A 15,346-nucleotide genomic window follows, 5' to 3' on the forward strand; every position below is an offset into this window, starting at 1 on the left:
GAGCCAAAGAAAAGAGGCAATCTTTTTAAAACCTAGCAAGGAATGAACTCAAAGGTCCACTTAGAAGGAAAGGCTTTGGTGAGAAGGGTATCTCTTAATTGCAGACTGGGACAACAGAGAAGAGAATGGTAATTGATATCAAAGGACTTTGAGATGACAGGAAGAGGGACCTTACTTCTAAGAGTATCTATTTTCTCTGTAAGGTATGAGGTAAATTCTTTAGCTGTGAGGGTAGGCAGATAAATGGTATAGGAGGCTACAGGAAACAAAAGATTTGCAACACCTATTGAGGTTAGTGGGATAGAGAATCAATCAGGCAGACATAAAGGGATTGTTTTATTTTGCTGAGGGCACATCTGAGATTGGATAGTAGTAGTCTCTCGGTAACCGAGGATGATGATTGTCTGTGCGTTTTCATCTATGGTGTATAGATAAGTGTGCACAAAGACACTTGTGTGTGAAGGAGATTTAAATGGAAAAGTCGTTGCACAGAGACAGTTCTACTCTCTCGGCATTGGAAGCCTGGGTCCAGTGGCACGAAAAGTCGTTACACCTGGAGACTTCCTCAGCTGCTTTGGATGGCCGTGTTGTCCTTTATGCTCCAACACGCCCTAAGCACTCCACAGTGCTTTGCTGCGTCGCCATCTCACCCATTGAACCTTCTTATTGGTTTCTTCCATCTGTTCGGCTGAAGCAGTCTTCACATGCTGGGTGAGCAAAGCCTTAGTTCACCAGGGGTTGACAACCTGATGGCTACCCTCACAAGGTTTAGCCAGCCTGTCGAAGCTGTTGCCCGGGGTGTGGCTGCTGCTGCATGCTAGCAGCTACTGGGAGCCACAAGTGAGAGCTGGGTGTCAGGTGAGGGTCAGAGGTTGTAGAGCTGCCCTAAGAGGGCATGACAAGCCCTCCATACCAGAAATACTACCCCTCCCTAAGAACCCCATACACCCCTGAGATTGGATAACCCACCCTAATAGGAGATAGAGTTGCTATCATTGCCTGTGAGCATCTTAAATCCATTCAAAAATTAACAAGGAGAAGAAGCAGTAGCAGTACATGGTAGGGGCTTGGCAAGGCATGAGAAATGATAGGATAAAGGAGCATGAGAACTGAGAGGAGAAGAGAATTTAGAACTGAATTATTTAAATTGTGGAGGGTGAGAAATCAAAGAATCAAAATAAACAGGATTAGGCTGAACTAGCTAATCCATTGCAGTCTTTTTGATCTCTCAAATTCTGTAAAATAGATACTGAAGGATATTAATAGCACCACATGGTCTTTGTAACCCCTTTTCTATCAATGAAAACCAACCATTATTTTACTTCATATCAATTCAAGTGCCTTCTTTGACATTAATAACTTAGACTTTTCCTATTTTCTACTCTTCTTATACTCTATTCCTTTTCAGATACTTTATGATTTACTGACATTGTCCTTCTTGCTGTTTCTTTCATTTGACCCTCCATCTCTAAATCATATGCCTCCATGTAGTTAGGTGACCAGATGTATGGTGTTGGGCCTGGGGTCAGGAAAACCTAGATTCAAATCTGACATTTAACATTTCTAACTGTGATCCTGGATAAGCTCCTTCACTTGTCTCCCTCAATTTTCTCAAGTGTAAAATGGGGATAATAATAACACCTACCTTCCAAGTCTGTTATAAGACAGAAGAAATATCTGCAAAGCATTAATAAATGCTTGTTGACTGACCTCCTTAGATGGTTCCCTTTCCTCAAATCCTCCTAGTGCATTGTCTCATCTCTTCTTTGCTTTGATAACTTCTCTGTGGGTATTAGTATTTATGCAACACAAAACATACTGTATTTCCCTACTAGATTAATGAGACTTCTATTATTTTTACTTTTGTATCACCAAGTCTAGCATGCTCCTTGAACATCTTAAGTACACATGTAAACACACACACACACACACACATCGGAACCTCCCAGTCATCTCCAATACAATCCCTTCCATGAGCTGGGTAGCCAGCCTTCATTCCCATGATTCCTCTTCTAGTAATCTAAATCTCAGGTAGACTGGAATATTAACTGTTCTCTGAACTCAACAATACATGGATAGCAACTGAGTATTTCTACGTGTCCTCTCCAGTGTTTGAAATACACTCCCCTTCACCTCTGCCATTCATCATCTTTCTCTTTCATCAAGGCTCCATCAAAGGTTCCTATAGTCTTTTCTGAACAGTCCCCCTCCTCATTAACCAACATACCTTCCTCCAAGCTGAAATTTTTTTCTCTCCTCAAATATTCCCAGAGTTTACTGAGTAGATGTTTTCTCTCCTCTGGTAATGTGTAAATTCCATGAGAGCAGGGAATGTCTTTTAAGAAAAGTTATTTATCTCCTTTTAGGTATTTTGGAAGATCTATTAAATGAATTTGAACTTGGCTGGTGAAGAATAGAAGCTCTGCTGCAAGAGGAAGCCACCCTCATTCAGAATTTTCCTGGATTATGCTGTGAGTCTAGTGTGTTGTTAACAGACAGCCATGGGACCTTCTCTAGAGGGGATGGGACACTGAAAACTTTTATTGATGAGTGGGTGTAGGAAGGACACAACTGGGATAAGTGTAAGCTGTTGTTGCTGAAGACAAGTTGCTTCTGACTCTTTTTTAAGCACAGGGGACTAGTTCTATGAGAGAGACAGACAGACAGACAGAGAGTCAGAGACAGAAAGAAAAAGAGAGAGACAGAGGGGGAGAGAGAGACAGAGAGAGCCACAGAGAGAGAATATATGATTGACTTCTATTGGCCTATTCCAAATCTTAATCAATACTATTCCCAATACTTGGAAGAAGATCAAAGTAGTCTTCATGATGAAGGTGGCTTGGATCTTGGAGGATAGGGGAGATTTCAAAAGCAGAGGTAGCAATAATGGGGCATATAGATAAGGAAAGAGAGTGTCATGAGAAAATCATAGAGGTAGGAAAATATTTCATGAATTTGGGGAATCTGAGAAGAATTATATTATTGAAGGCTAGATGATAGATTAGAAACCATGTGGTCAAAGATCTTTATTTTCTAATACCTTATGTCCCTATGTTTGCTTCCTATCAATCACCTGGAAATCACACACCATTTAAAAAATTGTCATGTTCATGAGTGTATCAGAACTGTTAGAAGAGTTCTAACAGAGGAATGATCACTAGCTCTGGAGTCACAAATTCTGCATCTAAATCTATCTGTTTGACCTTGGGCAAATTAACTGACCTCCTAGGGCTTCAGCCCCCTGAACTATAAAACAAGTGGGTTGGACTACATAGTTTCTGAGATCTTTTCTAGATCTAAAACTGTGGTCATGAGCACTAGAGAAAAATTGCCAGGCTGAAGAGTGTGTGAAATTGATCACCTCGACGGGGGGAGACACCCCAGGGTTTTGGAATCTTGAGGAGAAGACTCTGAGCCAAAGAGAAAAGTTGGGAAAAGACTTTCTCCTGAGGGTAACCCACTTTTCCTGCTGGTGACTGGAAATCTTTTCCCCCAACACTTCCCAATTGAAAGGACTTCTGAAGAGATACTTGAGCAGACTTTACCTCAGCTCCTGTTGCCCAGGGGTGAATCAGCCTGACTTTCTCTCAGGGGACTCAAGCTGCCAAGGCCTGAGTTACCCCAAACTCGAGGAGGGAGAAAAATGGTTTAGATAGAAACAGGGACCCTTTCCCCCCACATTCCTTTCCTATTCTTCCCTGCCCATTATTCCTTTTGTATTACCTGATTGAGTTGACATTAAAAGTTATCTATTCCCCAAGCTGAGTGTGAGTGAACAGATCAAGGGGAGACCCTTTTGTCTCAAGTAGTGGAGGGGGAACAAGAGTGAATTGGGGAGAGCAACTTTAGCTAAGGAGGGAAGGCAGAAGGGGGAAAATCTTCAAACCCTGTCTCCTCTCCCTGAGCTAACCCTAAACGTCAGTTGTCTTCCCTGAACCCTGCTTTGAGGAGGGGGGTCTCCACTTTTCCCTCTTCTCAATACTGAAAGACTGAACCCCTTGGGGTACAAATTTACCTCCATTTTTAAATACAGATGGCACCCCAGATTTAAAAGAACCCCATTTATTTAAAAAAAGGCTTTAGTGACTAACTGTCACCAACTGTCATCAACTGTCAGTTGTGAGTTTATTGTCAATTACAACTCCTGAGGCTAGTCGACCTTGTCACTGACTCTACCTAGCAGTTTCCACACAGGATCAAAAACATCTTGATTCCTTGTGGGGTGGAGAACAGGTAAGTTACCAATTGCCACTCTAGTAAGTTAAAAAACTGAGGAAGAGAATCCATTGTAAAAGGGAGGCTGTACTAGGGCGGTCAGTGATAGGATCTAGCCATCTTGGATCCTATCTAGCTAGAAGCAAAAAAAAAAAGTATGAGGATAACAACCATTTTCTAACTGTTAACTCCTGTCAGTTAGAGTCTAGAAAAGATCTAATGGCAAACATATTACAACTGATATTGTGGTCTGCCGTTTTAGGAACAATTGCCATTTATTGGGGCTACTGTATCATTTATAATACAGTGGCAGGGATGATAGACAATGTTCTGGGGACATTAAGCAATATGACTATGGGATGGACACATTTACCAAGGGATTTTCTAGATGTAAATTACCTCTGGCAAATCATACCCCAAGTCTATGTTGTGTTCATGGCAGTGACTAACATCTTAAAGAATATTAAAGCTGATGCCAACCTGATCTTCCAAAAGAAAACTGTACATTCTTTAGTCATCGATAATAAATTAGAGGAATTGCTTGGTCAGATCCCTATTATAACTGAGATGTGCCAGGATTACAGAAAAAACAAGGCATGGGGAAGGGAACCGACGAGGAGACTGGGGACATGACAAGACAGACTAATAAGGACGATGTAGTTACTAATACTAATACTGGGACATCATTAGGGGCAGAAGGGGGAAATGACATTGCTAATAACATACAGGTACAAAACAATAATGCACAAATTAATGCATCTGCTAACCATCTTGCAAATGCATCAAAGGCTCAAAAGATTATGCCTTTGCGTGATATAGCTAAGGTCACTGATCACTGGCATCTTACATGCAAAAGTTCATAAGCCATCCACCACCCATGACTTAGAGTCTTTAGGTAAATGTATGCCTAAATTTTTATTAGTCTCATCTCATAATTAAAGAACTAGAGAGCATTTTGCCTCTTGAATCAGATTTTGAGGATGTAGAAATTCTTTTATCTGAACTTTTTTTTATGCCTCAAGAACATAAAAAAAACTTTATTGAGCAAACTAGAAAAGATTCCTCACTCATGAGCTGACCAGAAGATTTTGAGTATCTGAATTTTTCTAATCCAAGATCAATGGCTTATCTAAGAAAATGCCATTAGGATCTATTGCATGGAATGAAGCAATTGTCAGAAATACCCAATGCATGGGGAAAATTTGACAGAATATCCCAAGAAAAAAATGAACACCCAAGCACATGTATCGATTGCCTTATTGAAAAAACTGAGAGAATGTTAGGCTTTGATCCTGATTCAAAAGAATCAGAGGCACATGTGAGGAGACAATTTTTCAAGGGCTGTGATAAGCTCTTGAGGGATTTCTTCAGGAACTATTGCCCTAAGTTTGACACCATCTCACTTAATGAACTTAGGGACACTGACACCTATCTTCATGATAAAGAAGTATATCAAGAAAGAGAAAAGATTGATCTAAAGAAAAAGGTCCAAGAGACCTCTGAAATATTAAGGCAGAAAGAATTAGAAGCAGTTAAGAACCTGGCTACAATTAAGACATTTCACAGACAAACCCACAGAGCCAGATGGATTGGTCCATACAATGTAGTTCTCACCACTCCTACATTGATTAAAGTAATTGGAAAAGATTCTTGGTTTCACACATCTCATATTAAACACCACTATGCCCATGATAACATTCCAAAAGACAACTTAATGGAAGCCCAGGAATCCATTCAAACACAGATGCCCCCAAAACAACCCTTGATAAATAAACATAGAGGCCATGAATCCAACAAAATTGCAGAAGAAGAAATATACTAAAGAGAGACAATGAAACCAAAATAGAATAATGCCCAAGACAGATAGTATAAATTTGGGTTAGTTAGATCAGGGAGGATTAGTGTAGCCTGTGAAACACAAGAGAAGTGGTTCCTTGTGGAACCTGGGAGTTTATTTGGGTGGATTTAGAATCCCTTAGAATTAGTAAACATGTATACAAATTTCAATCTCAAGCCTAGACTAAAGTATCATTAGCCTCTACAACCAACCACAAAGTAATAGAATAATTGCCTTATAATCACACATTAAGAAAGATACCTACATTCGTTAAAAAAAATCTCACTTGCACTTATGAGGATGGCACAAACATCCTGTATAAAGTTTCACTCACAGACATTAACATTCACTTTTACATGCACACACACATTAATCTTACACACTTGATTGATCCTGTAGTTCCAGATACCTGTGATCATCTTTCAAAGTGAGATGATAGGCAAGTATGTATCCTATAAAGGAGAAGGCACCACAGACCAGTGATAAACTTCGAGCAATACCAAAATATGGAAGACACATGGATAACTGGAAAGAACTTTGAATCAAAGACATTATGGGGAATGAACTTCAGGAAAATGGATCATATAAGATTAATTTTGCCAATCACCTTAACTTCACACATAGGGAAGCACATTCACATATACATTGAAATAAATATGCATCCACCACGACATATCTAGAACACAAACAAATTTCACACTGACATTCGAGGCTGTGCCATAAATAAGGACAATCCATAAATTGTATATCTGTAAATAAATCTCTAGTACCAGAGGACATATATATATATATGTATATATATATACATGCATATATATGTATGTATATATGTATTTAAATAACATGTGCCATATGTAAATGTGTGCAGACATGGGTGTATATATAGATACAGATATGGCATAATAATGATCTAATTGACTAATATATATAAAAAGGAGAGAGTTAAAAGACTAACCATTAATAGAAAGGGACAGAGTAGTTTGTAGTGGAAAAGGGAATGTTATAACGTGAGAGGTAATATACATATAATTGTTGTGAATTGTTACATTGGAATTAGTATTACATAAGGCATACGATAGTTCAATTTTACTTACGATTTAAATTTTATATTGATTGCAATAGGAATGACCTTTGTATTAAGAAACTGTTATATTGTAAAATTTTGTTGGTATATAATCCTAACCCTCTTCCCACAACTCAGTCTTAGCATAAAATAGGAGCTTAGGTTAGCAAATAGACAGATTAGAATAAGATTTTATTATTTTGGGAGGGGGGAGGTTAGATGGGAACAATAAGTAACATAGATTAGAATAGACATAGAAGGTAAGTAACTGGCATGGGCCAGGGTGGCACCATGCGAACAACAGGAAATGAAGGATTTGTGACAGAGGGTGGCACTAGAGAAAAATTGCCAGGCTGAAGAGTGTGTGAAATTGATCACCTTGATGGGGGAGGGGACCCCAGGGTTTTGGAATATTGAGGAGAAGACTCTGGCTGGTAGAGTTGTTCCTCTCTCTCAGTCTTGAGGAGCCAAAGAGAGAAGTTGGGAAAAGACTTACTCACTTTTCTTGCTGGTGACTGGAAATCTTTCCCCCCAACACTTCCCAATTGATGGGACTTTCTAAAGAGAAATCTGAGCAGAGTTTACCTCAGCTCCTGTTGCCTAGGGGTGAATCAGCCTGACTTTCTCTCAGGGGGCTCAGGCTGCCAAGGCCTGAGTTACCCCAAACTCGAGGAGGGAGGAAAATGGTTTAGATAGAAACAGGAACCCCCTTTCCCCCACTTTCCTTTTCCCATTCTTCCCTGCCCATTCTTCCTTTTGTATTACCTGATTGAGTTGACATTAAAAGTTATCTATTCCCCAAGCTGAGTGTGAGTGAACAGATCAAGGAGAGACCCTTTTGTCTCAAGTAGTAGAGGGGGAACAAGAGTGATAAGAGCAAATTGGGGAGAGCAGCTTTAGCTAAGGAGGGAAGGCAGAAGGGGGAAAATCTTCAAATCCCCTCTCCTCTCTCTGAGTCAACCCTAAACATCAACTGTCTCCCCTGTACCCCACTTTGAGAAGGGGGTTCTCCTCTCTTTCCCCTCTCAATACTGAAAGAATTAATCTTTTTTAAATACAGGTCATGAGCAAATTATTATTTAAATTTCAGATCTCTGTCCTCTAAAACAAGGATGAATAATCATGCTTGTACTTCCTTTTCCTAAGGTAGTTGTGAGATTCAAATGACATCATATATTATATGCTTTGTGATTCCAGAGGAAGAATCCTAAAGAACTCTAGAAATACTGTTAGTGCTTCTAAAATTCCTTGGTTTCATGACCTTCTAGGGAAGATATTGGTTTGACCTTGTAAACAGGAAGATGCAGGTACCAATCTGACACTCACTTTCTACCTGTGTGATCCTGGACAAGTCATTTAGCCTTTGAATGCCTTTTTATTATTTGTAAAATGATTGGGTTGCAAATAATGGTTTCCAAGGTCCCTTCTAGGGCTTCTAGGTAACCCAGTGGACAGAGTTCTGGGTCTGCCCTGGAGTCAGGAGGATTATTCGTCTTCCTGAGTTCAAATTTTAACTCATAGATTAGATATGTGATCCTGTTTGACTCAATTTCTTATCTGTAAAGTGAGTTGGAGGAAGAAATGGCAAAGTTCAAACTTCCCAGTATATTTGCTATGAAGGTTGGACATCACTGAAATGACTGAAAAACAATAGCAAAATCTTCTAGCTCTGAATTTATTATCCTGTGATCTATATGGGAACTCCTGCCACTGGGGTGGGGGGAGTAATGATCTTCAACTATTTGAGGGAGGGTTCATGGAAAAGAAATCAGACTTGTTTCTAGAACATAAACTTCTTGTGGGCAAGAATTACTTTTCTTTTGTGATTCATTTTGCCTTTAAGTTAAGCATGCATAGTTCAGTGGAAAGAAGTATAGTTTTGTTTGTTTGTTATAGATTTTGAATCAAATCATCTTGAGTCAAATCCTGGCTCTGTCCCTACTTGCCCGAGTGAACCTGGGCAAGTTAAACTTCTTTGGGTTCCAATTTCCTTTGAGCAGGTTGGTCTACATGACTCTGAGTTCTTTTTCAGCCCAAATTCTGTGTCAGTATTATCCTTGTTCTATATCCAGCACCTGATGATATGCCTCATAAATATTAGACACTTGATAAATGCTTGTTGAATTAAAATGAATTATGCTTAACTCTACTGGTCAAAACTAAATGCAATGGGTAGAAGTTACAGAAAGGCAGACAGGATTCTTGCTTGATGTATTAAAACAAAATCTTCATAACAATCAGAACCATCCAGAATTGGAAAGAGGTTAACTTGTAAGATAGTGAATTCCTCGTAACTAACGGGATAGAAAACGTCTCTCCTCTTTTTTTTTTTTTAGGGGCATTGTAAAGGCGATTCTAATTTAGGATTAGATTGATCTTGATGAGCTCTGAAGTTCCTTCTAGCTCTTTTCCTTCTATGACCATGTAATATTTTTGAGTCTTAGTTACCCATGTATTAAATAGAGAAAATAGATAATCCTACATCATTGGGTTTTTGTAAGAAAAGTCTATAACTTTAAAGAGCTATGTCTGTGTGAGTTGCTATCTTCATTGTCATCATCAGTCATCATTGTTATCATGTCACCTCCCCACCAATCAAAAAGCTTTTATTGTCAGCTCATATAGAATGTATTCTCAGGGAATGCAGAGCTCTTTCAAACTTATTCAGAACCATGATGGGGTTAAGGAATTCCCTTTCCCTGTAGCAATGATCCTCATGAGTTTGGAATGTCTTAGACAAAGATCATAGAGAATCAATGTGATGACTTTGGGGTTATTCAACCCTTTAAAGGAAAATGAATTATGGTTTCTAATAGAATTTAATGAGTAGGGTGCTGTTTTTATCTCCATATGTGAAGAAGGAAAAAGAGAATTCTTCTAAATTACATAAACGAAGAGTCATGTTAGATCTAAAGATGGATTTCTAAAGTTAAAGCATCGAGATACTAAACCTAATGACCTATGAAAAATGAGAGGTTGGGCTAGATGACCACAAAAATTCCTCTGATTCTAATTTTGCTTGCCAAGTTCTCAGCTTATGACCAAAAGAAGTTCTACAAAGTTACCATCCTTTTATTCTCCTCAGTCCCCAAATATCTTAATACTTCAGGGCTCAACTTCTGAGTAGTCAGGGATGTTTGTTATTTTTGTTATCTAACCATTATCTTTTCCAGGACCCCATCATCCTTTAAAACTTTCTCAATTTTGCTGTCATTTGGCTCACATAATTGGAAAATCTTTCCCTAACTGATTTGATGTGGAAGAAATTATTCCCCCTTTCTAAGCCTCAGTTTCCTCTTTTGTACACACAAAATAATGGGACCGATTATCTCTAATAGTTTAGGATCCTATGAAAATGAATGAGAATGCAACTAAACCCCCCCAAAGACCTGGGCTGACAAAGAATTCAAGTATCATCCTGTCTCCTAGAATTTTTCCATTTTAAGAGAGATGTCTTGAAAATTGAGAAGTTTATCGTTATCTAAAAAATAATCACTTAAATGGTAGAATTTCAGACACAGTGGCAGGGTAATTGGGGCAGTTTTGTGCATAGTCCCATATAAAGAAACCAAATTTCATCTGCTACCAACACTGAATTCAAGACTGGTTGGATGACAAAAAACCCCAATCAAACAACAACAACAACAACAACAAAAAACATTCCATTCCCTAGAGGAAAAAAGAATGAATTGTTTAGCCTAAAAGGCAAAGTCTGGAAGACCTTCCTATTATAGTTCAGTTGGGCACAGTCTCCAGGGCTATGGGGAAGCCAAATGAGAACTAAACAGACACAGAGCAGAGGAGAGATAGACCCAAGGAGGTTGAAGAAACTCAGACACTTTTATTGACAGAAATTTAGATTGAGCTGGAAACATTATATGAGAAAGGGTTACCAGACTGAGAAAAGATGTACCTACAATCAATCCTTAAGGGCCTATTAAGCTGAGAATGAGAAAGTTTGTATCTGTAAAGAACCTTAGCATTTGTTGTCATTTTACAGATGAAGAAAAAGACTTGTCCAAGGTCACATAAGCAGCAGATCTAGAAAAGGATATAGATATTTTCGTCTTCAAATGTTGCCACTCTAACCAGAGGAGGGATTCAAACCTTTTTGAATTGTTAGTAAAAGTCTCCAGTGAATAAGCCTCAAGAGGCATTTTAACATCTTCTAATGTCTCCTAAACCTTGAACATCTTATCTCCTTTCTGAAATTATTGTTTAGGGATGGATCATGATGTGGGTTGAATGGAATCCTAGACATTCTTCTATTATTAATTATTATCCTCCCAAACTACCAGCTATATCCAAACCTTTAATACCACTCTGTCCCCCCAAGTCCTTTTCCAACCTTTCCCCAAAGGAAAACATTCATAGACATTTCCTCCCTAAACCCCATGTCTTAAGAGTACCAAAGCCCTTTCCATCCCAGGAACAGGATGATTTAGTCACAAATTCTAAAGAGCAGGATAATAATAGTTAGCATTTATATGGGCATCTAAGTGGCATTGTAGATGAACCACTGTGCCTGGAATTAGGAGGCCTGAGTTCAAATCTGCCTTCATGGACTCACTAATTATATTGACTCTGTTTGGACACAACTTACCTGATTAAGTTTCTTCATCTTTATAACAGGAATAATAATATCTCCTACCTCCTAGGGTTGCTATGATGATCAAGTTAAATAAAGGTATTATTCTTACTCCCATTTTACAGATGAGAAACTTGAGGCTGAGAGATGTTAAGTGACTTAGCCAATTCCTTTTACACAAAAATATCATAGCCATTTTTTCCCCTTTTGGCAGCAAGACCTCTGAAAACTAATTTAAATATGCTTCACATTATATATTAGGCCACCAGTCAAAGTTTATAGCCCCATTCAACTTGAAGACTAGGCAAGAGAGCAGGCCATGTGAAATGAAGGAGACTTTTACCTGGGCTTTTGCTCCAGAAACAGACAAGAACATATTTCCCTTCCAGTGGTGTTGCTGAGGGGATGAAATTTTGGAGACCAGGTTGAAAAGTGGGGAAAATAAAAGAATTAAGAGAAATATTAGGCTCCTAGGATTTTAGCTAATGCTTTTCAGCTTTTATCTTGGCTTTAAACATAAATAAACCAATTTTTGAGCACTTATTAAGCACTTATTACATGCCAAACACTTTATTAAATGGTGGATATACAAAGAAACTGTAGGAATATAGGTAAGAGATAGAGTAGATTTTTATGGATTAGCTATAAGAGGAAAAGAGGAAAATTTGGATACAAGCCCTGGGAGAGGATTCTGAGAAGGAAAGAAGGATTGTGGGAGTTTTAAATCTCTGACAGATTTTCCCTTGGTAGTCCTAAATCTCTTGGAGAGATTAGTGACTCCTTGGTTGAGAGTCTACTTTGCAGTGAACTGTTTCCTTTGAATACAGAGACCATCTGCCAGTGATCCATCTGCCAGAAATCCTCTTGGGCAAGGTAATCCAAAGATTGTCACCTGGGACTCTGGGTTACATAGTGCAGCCAACCTCAAGCTTTAGGTAAGGGTTCAATTTCAACTGTGAATCTTTTCCTTTTCCTCTTTTGTTAGTTCCTAGTGGGTATATTAGTTTAGAGTCAGATAGATTTTGGGTTTTTTTTTAGATAAGAGCAGGGAGTTGGAGGCAGGGCCCAGAAAAGAGAAAGAAGAGCTCTATTTTTCAGGAGGCATAGAAGTTGGGTGGAGCCTAGTTTTTAAGAGTGTTAGGGTCTTACCTACTAGTTTTCCTTACTCCCATTATAAAATAAATTTTGTTTTTCTATAAGCCAAATGGTTTGTGCTTTACTGGCACTGAAGAGGTCCCTAGGTGGGTGGTTATCATCTCCTAACCATCTAGGAAAGCTTTCTTATTTCAATACCAATGAAACTGATTGCTCTCCCATAGAGACAACATCATACATGTGGGTATAAAAGATATTATTGATACAAAATGTATGGCATTAGTTTGTTTTTATTCTCTATTTGATACTATTCCTTTGGCATTCTTTTGTGGTTTATTGATCCAAGGTGGGAAGATAGAGGGCCCCTACTGAGTAGGGTAAGATAGAATTTTTTTGCTTTAGAAAATCAAATCAGGCACCTGCAAGGTAAGGGTTAAGGGAAACAAAATACAAAAATAAAAATTGTTATCTCAATAAGTGGACTTGTTTGGAAATCCAGAGAACAAGATGTCCAGTTAGGATTTCATCTTGGCAATGTCTCCATATAACCTTATAAGATTATTAGCTTTTTGCATATCATCTTTCACTTTATTTCCTTAATGAGTTTTTAATTATATATGTGATATGTGTCTTCTTTCATGGCATGAGGAATATAGAAATATGTATTGCATGACAGCATTGGCATAACTTTAGACTATTTTCCTTCTTAGAGAGGAAAGAGAGAGGTAGGGAGAGAGAATCTGAGTCACAAAATGTCAGAAAACAATTGTCAAAAATTGCTTCTATGTGTAATTGAAAACATTTCTTAAATGCTTATCTTCTTTTTGTGGGCAGGAATAGTGTTGGATTCTTTCCTGTAAAGCTAATGATCAGTATCTAGGTAGCATAGGCACTTAGAAAATGTTTATTTAATTTGTTTTAATTTATTTAATTTAAATCATTTAAAAAACGAATTTGTCCCTCTCTCTTCCCACTGGTCCTAATTACCACATCCTTTCTACTGTTATCATTTTAGCCAGATTTCCTTGATGTTTGGCTGAAGTTGAATAGGTCAGCAAGGTTGCCTAATGGTTAGAGTGCAGAGCCTGAAGTCAGGGAGATCCATCATTCTGAGTTCAAATCTGATCTCAGCTAAAAACTAGCTATGTGATCCTGGACAAGTCATTTAACTATTTGTCTTAGTTCCTCATCAATAAAATCACTGGAGAAGGAAATGGCAAATAAATCCAATATCTTGATCAAGAAATCCCAAATAGGGTCACAAAGACTTGGACATGATTAAAATTATTAAACCACAACAGTAGCTCAACACCTGAACTGACAGATATTATTTTCAGAGCAGCTAGGTGGCAAAGAGGAGAAAGTCCAATGGACTTTCAAGCTTGTATCTTTTTTTTTGGGGGGGGGAACCCACAGCAACAACAAAAACCAGCTATTTCCAGTTTTATGAGGCATCTTTAAAATAGGCACACAACAGGAGATCATACTCTGCATTCAAACAATATACTCTTTTAAAAAGTGCATTCATTGCATTTTACAATTTTTTTGTAGATACAATGGAAAACTATGTAAAACATGAATACCCAAGACTGAAAAAAAGAATATTGTGGCTAGCTAACAAAGCCTCAAGCCAGAGCCTATTCATTTCAGAAACATATAATGCAATAAATTATAAACATTTTCTTAATTTTCCATTTAGCATGTTTGTCCCCACAATTTAAAGTTCAGTTTTTAAATGTCCTCAACTACTGATATCACAATGTGTGTGTGTGTGTGTGTGTGTGTGTGTGTGTGTGTGTGTGTGTGTGGTGTGGACCAATGTATAGTTCAAATCCAGTCTCAGACCTATACTAGTCATATGACCCTGGATAAGTCACTTTGCCCTGCTTGCCTCAGTATCCTCATCTGTAAAATGAGATGGAAATGGAAAACTTTTTTTTGCCAAGAAAATGCCAAATGGGGTGACAAAGAGTCAGACGTGACTGAAATGACTGAACAACAACCACAAAAGAATTGAATGAGACTGCAGTGACCCTCTTCACTCCTTTCTTCCTGTATAACAAGTATAAATGCCTCTTCCTATTGATACCAGGAAAGAATGGCTTACTCCATTACTCCATTACCTGTTATATATATGCCTCAAGGCATTCCTCCTTTTTGGGCCTTATCCCCAAAATGCTACAACCACCGAAATTCATTCCTGTCGTCTCCTCAAACTATCCCTGGCTCTTATCTTCTGCTTTCTGGCTAATGATCTCCCAGGTACTAGGCAGGTGAAGAAGGATCCAGATACTGCCCCTGTTTCCTGAGGCCTCATCAAGAGAAAACACACCCTAGCAGCCTCAAGGATTAAGGTCTGAGTAGGAGAATACAGGCATTGCTGATGGGGAAAGGTCCATGCTCTTATTTCCACGAGAGGGGCTATAACTAGGAGTGATTCTTCCTTGTTAGCAGTACTGCAAGGGCCATCCATTTTGGAGGCAGGGACAGAAATGAAGTCCTTTTGAAGGTCTCTTTAAGCCTCAGGGTTCCCCTTATAATTCATACA

At 38.5% G+C, this 15,346-nt stretch overlaps 1 protein-coding gene across 1 annotated transcript in view; it reads left to right on the top strand.

Annotated features, from left to right (window-relative positions):
* The window catches only part of LOC100015564 (olfactory receptor 51F2-like), a 171,396-nt gene that overhangs the window by 45,012 nt on the left and 111,038 nt on the right, over positions 1 to 15,346 (top strand). The window contains exon 2 of the mRNA XM_001364159.4: positions 2,367 to 2,471. The gene's annotated coding sequence lies outside the window, so the exon portion shown is untranslated. The remainder of the gene's footprint in view (positions 1 to 2,366; positions 2,472 to 15,346) is intronic.

Source organism: Monodelphis domestica, chromosome 4 (assembly GCF_027887165.1).
Source record: "Monodelphis domestica isolate mMonDom1 chromosome 4, mMonDom1.pri, whole genome shotgun sequence".
In the NCBI taxonomy this organism is placed as follows: Eukaryota; Metazoa; Chordata; class Mammalia; order Didelphimorphia; family Didelphidae; genus Monodelphis; species Monodelphis domestica.